Genomic DNA, 12869 nt, shown 5'->3' with positions numbered 1-12869 from the left:
ATACTGATAAAATGCAATCCTACATCAATCACAGTTCAGCCTATATTTACTGTCTTGTTAGGTCCGTTTCAATGTAGATTATGTCCTTTTATTTGCACTCATTTAGTTTCTGGAATGATTTTAGGCACTACGGATTTGTGAGTGGACAGAACACACAAAACTCCCTGCACCCATGAACATTACATTCTAGTGAGCAGAGAATACAATCAACACAATAATTAAGCATATGTGTATGAGAACATGGTGCATAAAAGGAGAAAATAAAGCAAAGAAAACAGATGTATTGTCAGGGGTTGGGGCGGTAGGGGGAGGTCTGCTGTTTTAGGGTTTAAAAGTCATAAGAGGAGAAGTTAATGAGGTCACAACTGATCAGGCTTGAAGGAGGTAAGAGAGTAACCGTTCACTTAACCGAGAAGTGTGTGAGCAAAGAGCATATTCAAAGGTCCTGAGGTGGGAGCCATCCCAGTAAGTTAGATGAATATGAAGAAAACTAGGGTGCATGTTGGAGAGGAAACAAGGAGTGGAATGGTTCATAATGAGTTAAAGAGGTAACTAGGGAATGGGAAGGGTCAGGAGATCATAGGTATTATAAGGACATTAGCTTTTATTCTGAGGGAGAGGAGAAGCTATAGAAGTATTCTACAAAGTGACATGATCTGAGATATTATATGCTAACCATTTCTTTCCATAAGACATTACAATATACAAGTTTTGAAGCCTTTTAAAAAAAATGTTTGAGAGAGAGAGAAAGTGCAAGCAGGGGAGGGGCAGAGAAAGAGGGAGAGAGAGAATCCCAAGCAGGCTCAGCACCATCAGTGCAGGGCCCAACATGGAGCTCAGTCCTACAAACTTCAAGATCATGACATAAGCTGAAGTCAACAGTCAGATGCTTAAACAGCTGAGTCACCCAAGCACCCCCAAATTTTCAAATTTTTTCCATTTTGTGCTATGTTTTTTAAAACATCTTTTATGGGCCTCAAAACCTAAAAAGACAAGACGGGGCCAGGAAGTAAAGAGACAAATGAAAATATTGTATAATGGTTACCATAATATCACTTTCTTTCCATGAATACCTAAGATACTACATGAATTAAGTGATTTTCATCACACCCTGCTAAAGATCACTGATTGAATCCATAGTACCAGCCAGTAAGTGTGATCTGCCTTAACATACCAAACCAATTTGATTCTGTCATATCTTAGAGAGACAATTTACTTCTTCTTTATATAAAACAGGTCGCTAGAAAGAAAGAAGGGACATACATTGTTGATGTTGATGTCACTCAAGTATCTGTTCGTTTTGTTCAGCACATGCAAGATGCTAGAACAAGAATGAGTTGTCATAGTTTTAGAGATGTTTGATAAAGAAGCACTGAGACTGGATAGCTGGAGGAAGGATAAAATCTCCTAGCAGGCCAGGCTGCACAATAATCAGTATTGACTCAAATCAGATGCTATTGTGCATTATCAATATAACAGGCTGAGACTGGAGTTTTCTTTAGAGGAAAAACTGTTTTGAAATAACACAGGCTTTTTCAACACCCATTCTAGTACAGTGCTACCTACAATAGCTGCAAAATGTACTGCTTTCTTGTCAACTATACATACAGGACTTGGTCAGTAAATCCTTCATTTATTATTCCATATTCAGAAATTTGAGAAGCTTCCAGAAACCTACAGTCTTTAAACTAGTGTTTAACAAGGAAGTGGATATCAGGGAGGTATGAGGAACTGAGCTAGTTCGGGATAGGAGGTTGCTGATATTTCAAGGTTCTCTAAACACATTTCATATTTCAATGCTACAACCTTCTTGAAATGTCTCTAGGATAAAAGACAAGGAACTATTCCCTTTCAAACAGAGGAATAGGGGTCTGTAAAACCTAATCATTAGGGACTTAGCCAAGTTAAAGATGCATTTCAAAGTCTGAAGAGAAGAAACATTCCTATTAAGCATTCAACTATAAGCCAGGCCACTGTATTTGTGTGTATGTGTGTTTGCATGTGTGTGTATTATGATTCCCACTCTATACATGAGGAAATTGAAGGACATATTCAAGGTAGATGCAGGAGCTTGGGCAAGAATGGGAATGCAATATTTCGAGGGTGAATGCAAATGGCACAGAAATAGAAAGTTAGCAATGGGACATGAAATTTATATGAATTTACCTGTAGAAGATGCTCTTGTGTACTATTCACCCAACAACTAAAGATCTTCCCTTCAGTTTGAAGCACTCACTGTCCCAGCTGCTGGCAGCACTGAATGCTAACAGCTCACAGCTGATCCCCTCTCTGGGCACTGGCTCCGTTGAAGGGAGCTGCCTCGCTGGAGGCTAAACTCCTCCCCAGGGGAAGCAAATGTCTAATGACTGCTAAATAAAGAGGTACAAAGGACAGCCCCCTACCTCAACTCAGGATAACTCCGAATGGCCAGCCCAGCTCTAGAGCTCCCCATAGGATTGGCTGTGTCCTCTGCTGCAACTGCATCTCAATTCAAACTCTCCATCTGCCCATCCTGCTTCCCTCACCCCTCATAGGTATTGTTCCCAAGAGCACACAACAATAAACCTCATAGATGCAAATACCAGAGGCTGAGAGTATGTTTCCAAAGGAAGCAGACAAAGGCAACACCACAAAAAAATAGACACTAGATGATAACGTTTCCCACTCTCTGAACGAATGAGATTAAAACGTAGTGACAGATTCTACTGGGCACTTCCATGGGCTAGTGTTAGTTTCTAATGCAATTCCCATTATAACTGGAAGCAAGTCACAAGTACTCATACTGTTACAAAATGCTTGTGTTTAAGTTAAAATGATAATGAGTCATTGACTTAAATGAGGAATTGTCAATTAGTAAGTGATTTTATAGGGACTGTGAAGTCCCTCTGTATCTCATGGAAGCTATCTGGTGGTCAAATCTGGTATCAAATATATCTAATTAACTGCATATCCCTTAACACAGTAAAACATGTTTTCTTGAGAAGCTTGATAAATATTTTATTAATTCCGTAATTGTGTAGGAGTCCAAGGAGAGTAAAAAAATGTGGCAAAAAGAAAAATATATTTCATAGTAACAGACTGCTGAGTTTCATGTAGATCCAAAGAGAGACTCATTATTAAAGAAATAACTTGAACATTAAGACCAGGAAATAAGGATCATAAGGAGTCAGAATGGGTTAAAGTGGTAACATAAAGAACATATCAGATATACCATACTGGGCATCAGTTAAGATACCTCATGATGATTTTGTTGAGGTCAAGGCAGAGATATCAGCTGAAAAATAATATATAGCTAAGGTTATAAAATGCTGGACAACTATATCCAGAGAGAACAGCTACCATAATTGATAGTTGGAAGGAAAATTTTTGGTGGCTCCACGTTTTCTCTTTCTCATCTTGTCTTGGTGATCTACAAAGGAATGGGGGCACATAGGGAGGGCCTGGATTTATAGGCTAGAAGCAAGTGTTGATGCAAACAGGGCTGACTTTATTTTCTAAGACGAAAATTCACTAGGACAGGCACAACATGTTATCTGAAGAATTATTATACAATCTTAATCAGAACTGTACAATACAATCCTACAACAGGCAATAACATGAAGTAAAAAAGGTATCACAGCACAGGACTTTCCAGATTATGGAGACCTCAAAGATTAAGTGTTACTCAGAAGACACTGGCAACTGACATTTAACAAATATATATTGAGCCTCTCACATATGCCAGGAATTGCTTTATGCACTGAAGATATAGCTATGAACAAGAGATACAAGACCCTGTTGCATTCTAATGGTGGGAGAAGCAGAAAGATAATAAATAGCTAAAAAAAAATCTATTATGAAAATATCCTGTCATGATGACTGCTATGAAGAAAACAAAAACATGGCACTATGATAAAAAGAAACTGAAGCTACCTTAGACTGAATTCAAGAGAAAGCCTTCCTGAAAAGGTGGCATTTGAGCTAAGGGCTCAATAGCAAGTTAAAAAATCAGCTATTTGAAGGTAAGAGAGAAGAATATTCCAGTCAGAGAGGACCAATGCTAAAAGGCCTCATTTGGATAAGCTTGGAGAGCATACTCATTTGGCTGAAACATACTGAGTGAAAGATATCAAGGTTAAGAGTTGAAATCAGAGACATAAGCAATAGCCAAAGCTTTATGCATTGATACATGGAAGAGACATAATGGATTTGTTTGGAAAGATCACTCTGGCTGATATTCAAAGAACCAAATACTACAGGGGGAGGTGGTCAGAATGGAAATTCAGAAACCATGTAAGAAGCTATTGCTGTATTGGGCTCCTGGGTGGCTCAGTCAGTTAAGCCTCCGACTCTGGCTTGGGTCATGATTTCATGGTTCCAGACTTTGAGCCCCGCATTGAGCTCTGTGCTGACAGCTCAGAGCCTGGAGCCTGCTTCAGATTCTGTGTCTCCCTCTCCCTCCTCCTTTATGCTCTCTCTCTCTCCTTCAAAAGTAAATAAACATTTAAAAAAAAAGAAGAAGAAGAAGAAGCTATTGCTCTAGTAGGCAAGAGATGATGATAACAGGAAGCTCTACAAAAGTGAAATTTAACGAGACCAATCATAAAGCTTGTTTTTATACCCACAACCGCTCACCCTCAACGACAGCACAATATAAGATAGGAGATTCATGAGTGAGAGAAGCACAGATTTTAAAAGAATAGGGTAAAATAAAATGGTGGGGGTATGTCAAATGGACATGGAGGCCAACCTGCAAAAGCTTCCAATGGCCAAAGCTGGAACAATTTGAGTAACAAAATGAATAATATAGTATGGAATTATAATCCAAAGTATCAAATATCCATGAGTCCACACTATTTTTAAATAAATGATTGAATAGATAAATGGGAGAAACTGACAGATTTCCCATATAGAATTCCAAACAATTTATGTAAATACTCTGCCTCAAGGAGATGGAGTTTAACTATTCACATCTTGAGTATGGACTGCTCTTCCAAAGAGTACAGTATAGAAAGAGAATAAAGGAACCTCACAATAGAGAAATCATAGCCAGGTGATCAACGTTAGTGTCAGTGATAAGTCAAGTTGACAGTAAGTGCCCTTGATATAGTAAAAAATAGTACATTTTTGTGATCTCCCTAAAACCCATAACCTCAGGGGCGCCTGGGTGGCTCAGTCGGTTGAGCGTCTGACTTCGCTCAGGTCACGATCTCACGGTCCGTGAGTTCGAGCCCCGCATCAGGCTCTGTGCTGACAGCTCAGAGCCTGGAGCCTGCTTCAGATTCTGTGTCTCCCTCTCTCTCTGGCCCTCCCCCCATTCATGCTCTGTCTCTCTCTGTCTCAAAAATAAATAAATGTTAAAAAAAAATTTAAAAAAAAAAAACCCATAACCTCAGTACAATCATAAAAAAAAAAATTAGACAAACACAAATTGAGAGACATTCTATAAAATACCTGATTGCCAAGGTCATGGAAAACAAAGAAAATCTGAGAAACTCTTACACTTCAGTAGAAAGTACTGAGACATGACAGCTAAATGTAGAATGTATCCTGGATGAGATACTGGAACAGAAAAAGGACATTTCCCTACAAACTAAGGAAACCCAAATAAAGTAGACAGTTAATAGCAACGTGCCAATGTTGGTTACTTAGTTGTGCCAAACATAGCACAGTAATATAAAATGTAAACAGCAGGAGAAACTGGATGGAGAATATATGGAAACTCCATACTGTCTTTCAACTTTACAATTTAAAACTATTATAAAATTAAAGGTTATTTTATTTAAAAAAAAAATCATAGGGACCTTGGATTGGTTCCCATCAACAAAAGTATGGCATCTAAAAAATGGAAGCCAAAGGCCTCCTTCACTCAGTCTTGTTGAAACACAGCCATAGTGCTATGGGGAACACAGTACTGCTAGGTGCCATGCTTGGAGAAGAATGCAGAAAAATGCTCCAGAAACGAGAGTAAGCAGAATGGACAGAGGACTTAAACTCATAACACGTGAGAAACAACTAAAAATACTGCGAATACTTAACCTAGGAAACAAGGAAAGCAAAACAGCTATCTCAAAATACATGAGGGTTTTTTGTTTTTTTTTTTACAAAGAGTGAGTATTGGACCTTCTCCTAAGTCTGAAACTGCGGCACTTGGTAAAAATGGAGGGAAGACTGTGAGTGGGAAAATATCTATTCAAGAAAAGGAAGAACATTTTAAACCTAGCATTGCCTGCCCTGAGAGGCAAACACATGCCGTTCCAATACTGAGCATTCAAGCTTCTGCTGGAAAGACGTTTGTCCAGCAGTTGTAGAAGACGAGATGAGTATTTGAACTCCACGGGACTTTCTAGGTATTCAATACAAAAATTTAATGTCCTGCTTCTCTACCAGCATTTAACTGTTGATAAAACTGGTAGTGCCCCACATCAAGGTTACAGTAATTTGTATATTCTATTCACTTTTAATTTTTTATTAAGGAATTTATTAATTTTACCTTTTAAAATGTATTATAAGGTAGGTAGTATTTAGACCTTCTCAACTCTGTTAATAGAATAATATGGGGGCGCCTGAGTGGCTCAGTCGGTTGGGTGGCCGACTTCAGCTCAGGTCATGATCTCGCGGTCCGTGAGTTCGAGCCCCACATAGGGCTGTGTGCTGACAGCTCAGAGCCTGGAGCCTGTTTCAGATTCTGTGTCTCCCTCTCTCTCTCTGACCCTCCCCTGTTCATGCTCTGTCTCTCTCTGTCTCAAAAATAAATAAAACGTTAAAAAAAATTAAAAAAAAAAAAGAATAATATGGAGTAACATATTCATACTTCTTCAGCACAGATCTCACTCTTGAATTCAAGGTTCACCTATCGGGGGCACCTGGGTGGCTCAGTCGGTTAAGCGTCTGACTTCGGCTCAAGTCACGATCTCATGGTTTGTGAGTTCAAGACCTGCGCTGGGCTCTGTGCTGACAGCCCAGAGCCTGGAACCTGCTTCATATTCTGTGTCTCCCTCTCTCTCTTTGTCTCTCCCCCTCTCCCTCTCCCTCTCAAAAATAAATAAAAATAAAAAAAAAAAGATTCACCTATCCAATTGTTTATTTGACCCCTCCACTGGAACGTCTGATACACATTTCCAATTCAAGTCGTCCAATACAAAATTTGTTTTTCCATCTAAACCTCCCTCAGTCTCATCAACAAATACCAATCTATACCTAATCTCTGTCCATTTATCTCCTACATCCATTTCATTAGCACAGCCTCAAAAACCTGTATGTTGTACTCACTTTGGCAGCACATACACTAAAACTGGAACAATACAGAGAAGATTAGCATGGCCCCTGTGCAAAGAGAACACACAAATTTTTGAAGCGTTCCATATTTTTTGTATAGTAACATGATAGCTATTCTTGTGGTGAGCATAGCATAACATATGAACTTGTTGAATCACTAAGTTATATGCCTGGAACTAATGAAATACTGCCAACTATACTTCAATTTAAAACATTTTTAATTTTTTTTAATTTTTTTTAACGTGTATTTATTTTTGAAAGACAGAGACAGAGCGTGAGCAAGGGAGGGACAGAGAGGGAAACACAGTATCTGAAGCAGGCTCCAGGCTCTGAGCTGCCAGCATGAAGCCTGATGTAGGGGCTCAAACTCACGAACCGTGAGGTCAAGATCTGAGCCAAAGTCAGATGCTTAACTGACTGAGCCACACAGGTACCCTTAAAACATTTTTTAAATAATAATTTAGGGCACCTGGGTGGCTCAGTTAAGCATCCGACTTGACTTCGGCTCAGGTCATAATCTCACGGTTCGTGAGTCCCAGCCCCACATCGCGCTCTCTGCTGGGAGAGAGCATGGAGCCTGCTTGGGATCCTCTGTCCCCCTCTCTCTCTCTGCCCCTCCCCTGCTAGAGCATGCTTGGTTAGGCTTTCTGTCTCTCAAAAATAAACATTAAAAAAACAAAAATTCAGGGGCACCTGGGTGGCTTAGTCAGTTAAGCGTCTGACTCTTGGCTTTGGCTCAGGTCATGATCCCACAGTTCCTGAGATTGAGCCCCACATTGGGCTCTGCTCTGACAGGAGGGAGTCTGCTTGGGATTCTTTCTCTCCCTCTCCCCTCTTCCCCACTCATGATCTCTCTTTCTCTCTCTCTCTTTCACGCTCTCAAAATAAATAAATTTAAACACTGTTAAAAAACAAAAATTAAAAATAAGTAAATAATTTAAAAACCTTATATGTTTGTTTGTCAACTTCTCTCCATCTTAACTACCAACCCTAGTCTAAACTATTCCTTCCTACCTAGACCATTGCAATGGTTTCCTAACTGGTGCCCCTGCTTCTACGCTTTCTCCTTGAAATTTATTCTCCACAAAGCAGCCAGAGATTATGTGCCCATGTGTGCAAAACACACACACACACGCACACGCACACACACACACACACACACGGTCACATCTTCTTACACACACACTTCTTACACATCTCTTATAGTTTACCATCACACTTCAAAAAATTCCTAACTCCTTACTCTGTGGTCTGGTTCTTGTCAATCCCTATAAACTCTTCTTACCATTTTCCTCTTTGCCCATGCTCCAACCACATTAGCCTTTTCTCTATTCCTCAATAACCTCAATTGGTTTCTCCCTTAGGGATATTGCACCAGCTGTTCTCTCTGCCTAATATGTTATCCCCATGATCTTCAAATGTCTGGTTCCTTCTTGCTATTCTAAAATAGCCATTAAGGCACTCTTCACCACGTTTTATCTCTCTGCATAGTACTTATCACTAGTTGACATGGTCTCGTGTTGCTTTTGTCTGCAAGTTGTCTGAGAACAGGAAGCTTGTATACCTTATTTACAGTGTAGCCTCAGCACCCAAAACAGATTGGAATATAATAAGCAGTCAGTAAATATTTGCTCGATGAGTAATTTTAATAGTATGAGAGATGATGACTCATGTGTCATCTGACTTCAAATGTTCAAGTGTACTTTTCTAATATTCGAAAAAATAAAACCAATCTTCTAAAATACAATGAACAGTTAATTCATAATAAAAATCAAACGATGGTTGTCTCCTATTTTTCTTCAACATTTCCCAAATTCACCTTGGCACAGTCCAGTCTCTGTGTGTATGTCTGCAATATTGCCTGACTAAAATCATTTCTCCTGGAATGCTCTCTAATGCCCAATATCATCCATGTAAATATAATTTGTGAAAACATTATCTACTTTTAAGACCCAATGACACATGTTACCTTCCCTTTGATGCATTCTCTGATTAACATCTATCTTGTGTGCACCCAAAATACTTAGGTCTTTAATGACAACCCCATCTCAGTGAGAGAGCTAGGTATTAACAGATAAGAGTTTCTCAAATTTGGTTCCTTAGGACACCAGGACTTGAGACAATGTGTACAATTCACATGAGCTTGGGAAATACTGCGAAATATATATACTACTTTGGGGGATTCACAACACAGTAAAATTAAAGGATCTGGAAAAAGTCCCATGGTAAGTACTGTGTAGGATTTAAGTTTCTGGAACCTAAATTTTGTTTTCCATTATTTGATCACAGAATCATCAACTGTTTAAAAAAAAAAAAACAGTTATCATTAACATCTCACAGAAGATAGCCTAGATATACCTGAATAATGGTTAAGACCACAGGTTTTGGAAGTTGCTTAAGTTGGATGACTTCAATTTTAATCTGGCCTCCAACAATTATTAAAGGAGTAACTATGCACAAGTAACTGATCTTCTCTGGGGCTCCACCTTCCCATCTTTGAAACAGAGTTGAACAGGACGATCTCATAGGATAAGTGTAAGGATTGAAAAAGAGTGGCATGGTCCCTGAGACCTAGTAGCCACTTTGTAAATGGTAGCCACCACTAGAATAGTCATTTTTATCACGGTTGTACCTCAGTGTTCACTTGAGTATCTCCCACAAGATGGAACAGACACCATGCAAAGAGACTTAAGGGTTTGCAAACTGTGGGCATGCTTTGGGCAGAACAGCTAAGGCAAGAATCCTCGCACCAGGTCCCAAATGCCTCAGGCCTCACACCATCCCTATTGCCTTACATAGAGTTTAATTCAAGATTTATGTTACCATCCTTGTCTTCTGAGGCATTAGACTTTACAACCCCTTACTTGGAAGTCCTCAATTAATATTTGTTGAATTGCTTGATCTCAATGGATTCTGACCTCCTTCAATTCTCATCCACCAGAAACTCCCCACCACCTCAAAACAACACCTGAAATCTTTAACATAGATCTCTTTCAAAAGTGGTTCACTCAAGCAATGATTTATATATTTAAAACCTAAGTTAGGAAGAAGGTAAAATGTATAGCTCAAAAAATTCTCAAGTCTGATGTGCACTTCCTTCACCAACTGGTCAATAAGACAGTCCATAGTGCTGAAGAAATTCAGAGAATAAAGAGGTCCCTTGGGACTGGCTGTTAATGCCAACTCCCAGAAAGTAGGAGGCATTGTTACATGGAGGGAGCTACAGCTGATGACCTCCAGAGGGCCATTTCACCCCTGAGCTTCTATTCAATCATTGGAATTTAAAATAGAACACTAAAAAGAACTTTAAGAGATCATCAAGGCCATCCCCCTGCCTGTTAGAATATTTTTATATCTCCAAGTTCAATGTTGAAGTGTGAAGGCTCAAGCTGCAAGAGAAATTGATGGGTTAGAGGGCAGGAAAGCTTAGGGGGAGAAAAGAGAAAGGAAAAGAAAAATCTGAGGATAAAGGAATTTATGCCCTCCCAATTAACCTTACCAAGGCCCTCAAAATTCCCAAGGCAACCTTGATTCTACCTTTCTTTCTTTTGTTTTCAAATATGGAATTTTCCCCAGGACTAATGTTAGAATTGAGCATATTCTTCCTTTGATTTATGAGAACATTCAGGGAATATAAGGTCATGAAAGTTACCAAACCAGCTGGCTTCAATGCAAAGTAATTAAATAGAAAGTCTTAAAAACTTAAAATCCTTACTAGACTTGTTTCAGAAGAATGTTACATTTATCTTCTTCCACATTTAAAGTACTCATTCTTATATTTTTAAAATATTTATTCTAGATTTACGTGAACCTTCCCCTGATGATAGCAGTGGACCCAATTCAGAAAATCTGAAATTAGAGCATCTGTATTTGTGGTTAAAACTACTCGTGAACAACATTTCAGGAAATACGTGGTTACGGTAATTAGATAACCATAAATGTCTGTTAGAGTTCAGAAAAGCAAAGTTAAGTGCTGGAAATTTTTTCCTAAAAGAAAAAAAAAACACTACAATGGGACACAAACAGAAACAAAAAAACAAACAAAAACACTAACAACCCTGATTTCTTAAGAAGTTGAACAAAGCTGCATACTTAAGTGGTTATGCTCTAAACCTAAATGCAGTCTACTCAAAGGGGCATTAAGATGTGGGTTTATAAGCTTCCCTATACTGGGTAAAATGCACATACCAAGAATTGTGCTATTTATTTTTAAATTCCTTTGATATGATCCTTAAATTGTACTTAATAATACCTTATAGACCTGGGCCCATCCAGGGGCTTTCATGACCCCTCTACTCTAATACTGTCTTTAAGGCCACTCAGACCCTTTGAAAGCCTCTTACGTTCTAGGTTTTATAATTCCTTTGTAGTACACATACTAAGATACACACAGGTTAGTAATTTCTCTAAGAAAAAGGATGTTTGAAATGACACTCTTGCAGGCGTACTCCTGAGCACACACGCACAAGTAAATCACCTACATCCAGCAGCTGGAAAACAGAGCCAATTTCTGGTAACTGGACATGATAGCCAATTAAAGGACACCAAGTGGTAGCAAGTCTAGATGGTGAAACATGAGACAATTTTCTGTGACTTTTGCTTGAGGAACCAAGGCATGCTTTAATAGAGTGGCTTCAGGTGTTGATACTCTATCAATGTCTACATCTCTCTGATTGAGCGTGACATAATAGCGGTTTCATTTTTGAAGACCTAGCATTTCCATTTTCTTATATCCTATAGATATCCAAGAGCGAAGAGAGTTGCCACATTACATATCTCCAAATAAAACCATAGGGTAGTCAAATTAATCTAATTATCTGTGACCCAATTTGATAATACTGCTAAAAGCAATGTTAGAAAGGACTTCTCTAGAGTATGTTCTTTCTTTTCGCAGTCATTCTCTTGTTCTAATAATCTGGCTGAGAAAATACTCTTTCACACTGAAAATGCACCTGCTTAGATATTTTATCCATAAACTTGAACTATGAAAATGTGTGCTCTATTTACAGGTATTTGGAAAATGTAATGATGAGACACTCAAAATTGTCATCACCTTAATAAAGGTCTGAAAAATTCTAAAGATTGATCCAGCATCATTTTCACATTTAACAATTATACTCAAGCAAGTATTCTCAGGTGACTTAAACAGGTTCAGCAAAGGTCAGAAATATCACTTGCTCATAGCTCTCTCTATGAGGCTGGCTGGCCGCAGTGAGTTTTCTACTTGCTTCTTTCATTTCTCACTTTGATCCACCCTTGACCCTATTGACTTTGGTCTCTGACTCACAGATACAAACATGTGGCAGGTTTTATGGTATTTTAGAAAATAATTTTGTGTTAACAGAGATGAACAATTCTTTATGGGAATCTTTAAGGTTTATTTATTTTTGAGAGAGAGCAAGGGAGCACCAGTGGGGGAGGGGCAGAGAGACAGAAAGAGAGAGAGAGAGGAAGAGAGAGAGAATCCCAAGCAGTCTCAGCACTGTCAGCATGGAACCTGAAGTGGGGCTCAAACTGGAGAACTGTGAGATCAGGACCTGAGCCAAAATCAAGATTCCCCAGTGCTCAACCGACTGAGCCATGCAGGCACCCCTATGAGAGGCACTTTCATT

General features: G+C 39.0%; 1 protein-coding gene and 1 non-coding gene across 20 annotated transcripts in view; one reads left to right on the top strand and one right to left on the bottom strand.

The window, feature by feature from the left end:
- SOX5 (SRY-box transcription factor 5) overlaps positions 1-12869 on the bottom strand; it is a 1024889-nt gene that overhangs the window by 905050 nt on the left and 106970 nt on the right. The gene's annotated exons all lie outside the window — the stretch shown is intronic.
- LOC112868082 (U6 spliceosomal RNA) lies at positions 7244-7350 on the top strand. Its single transcript, XR_003224259.1, has one exon. It is a non-coding gene; the product is annotated as a U6 spliceosomal RNA (small nuclear RNA).

This window comes from Puma concolor, chromosome B4 (assembly GCF_028749965.1).
Source record: "Puma concolor isolate L17-30 chromosome B4, mPumCon1.1.hap2, whole genome shotgun sequence".
Taxonomy (NCBI): domain Eukaryota; kingdom Metazoa; phylum Chordata; class Mammalia; order Carnivora; family Felidae; genus Puma; species Puma concolor.
The sequence above is the reverse complement of the archived record's forward strand: the minus strand, read 5'-3'. Positions and strand labels throughout refer to the sequence as shown.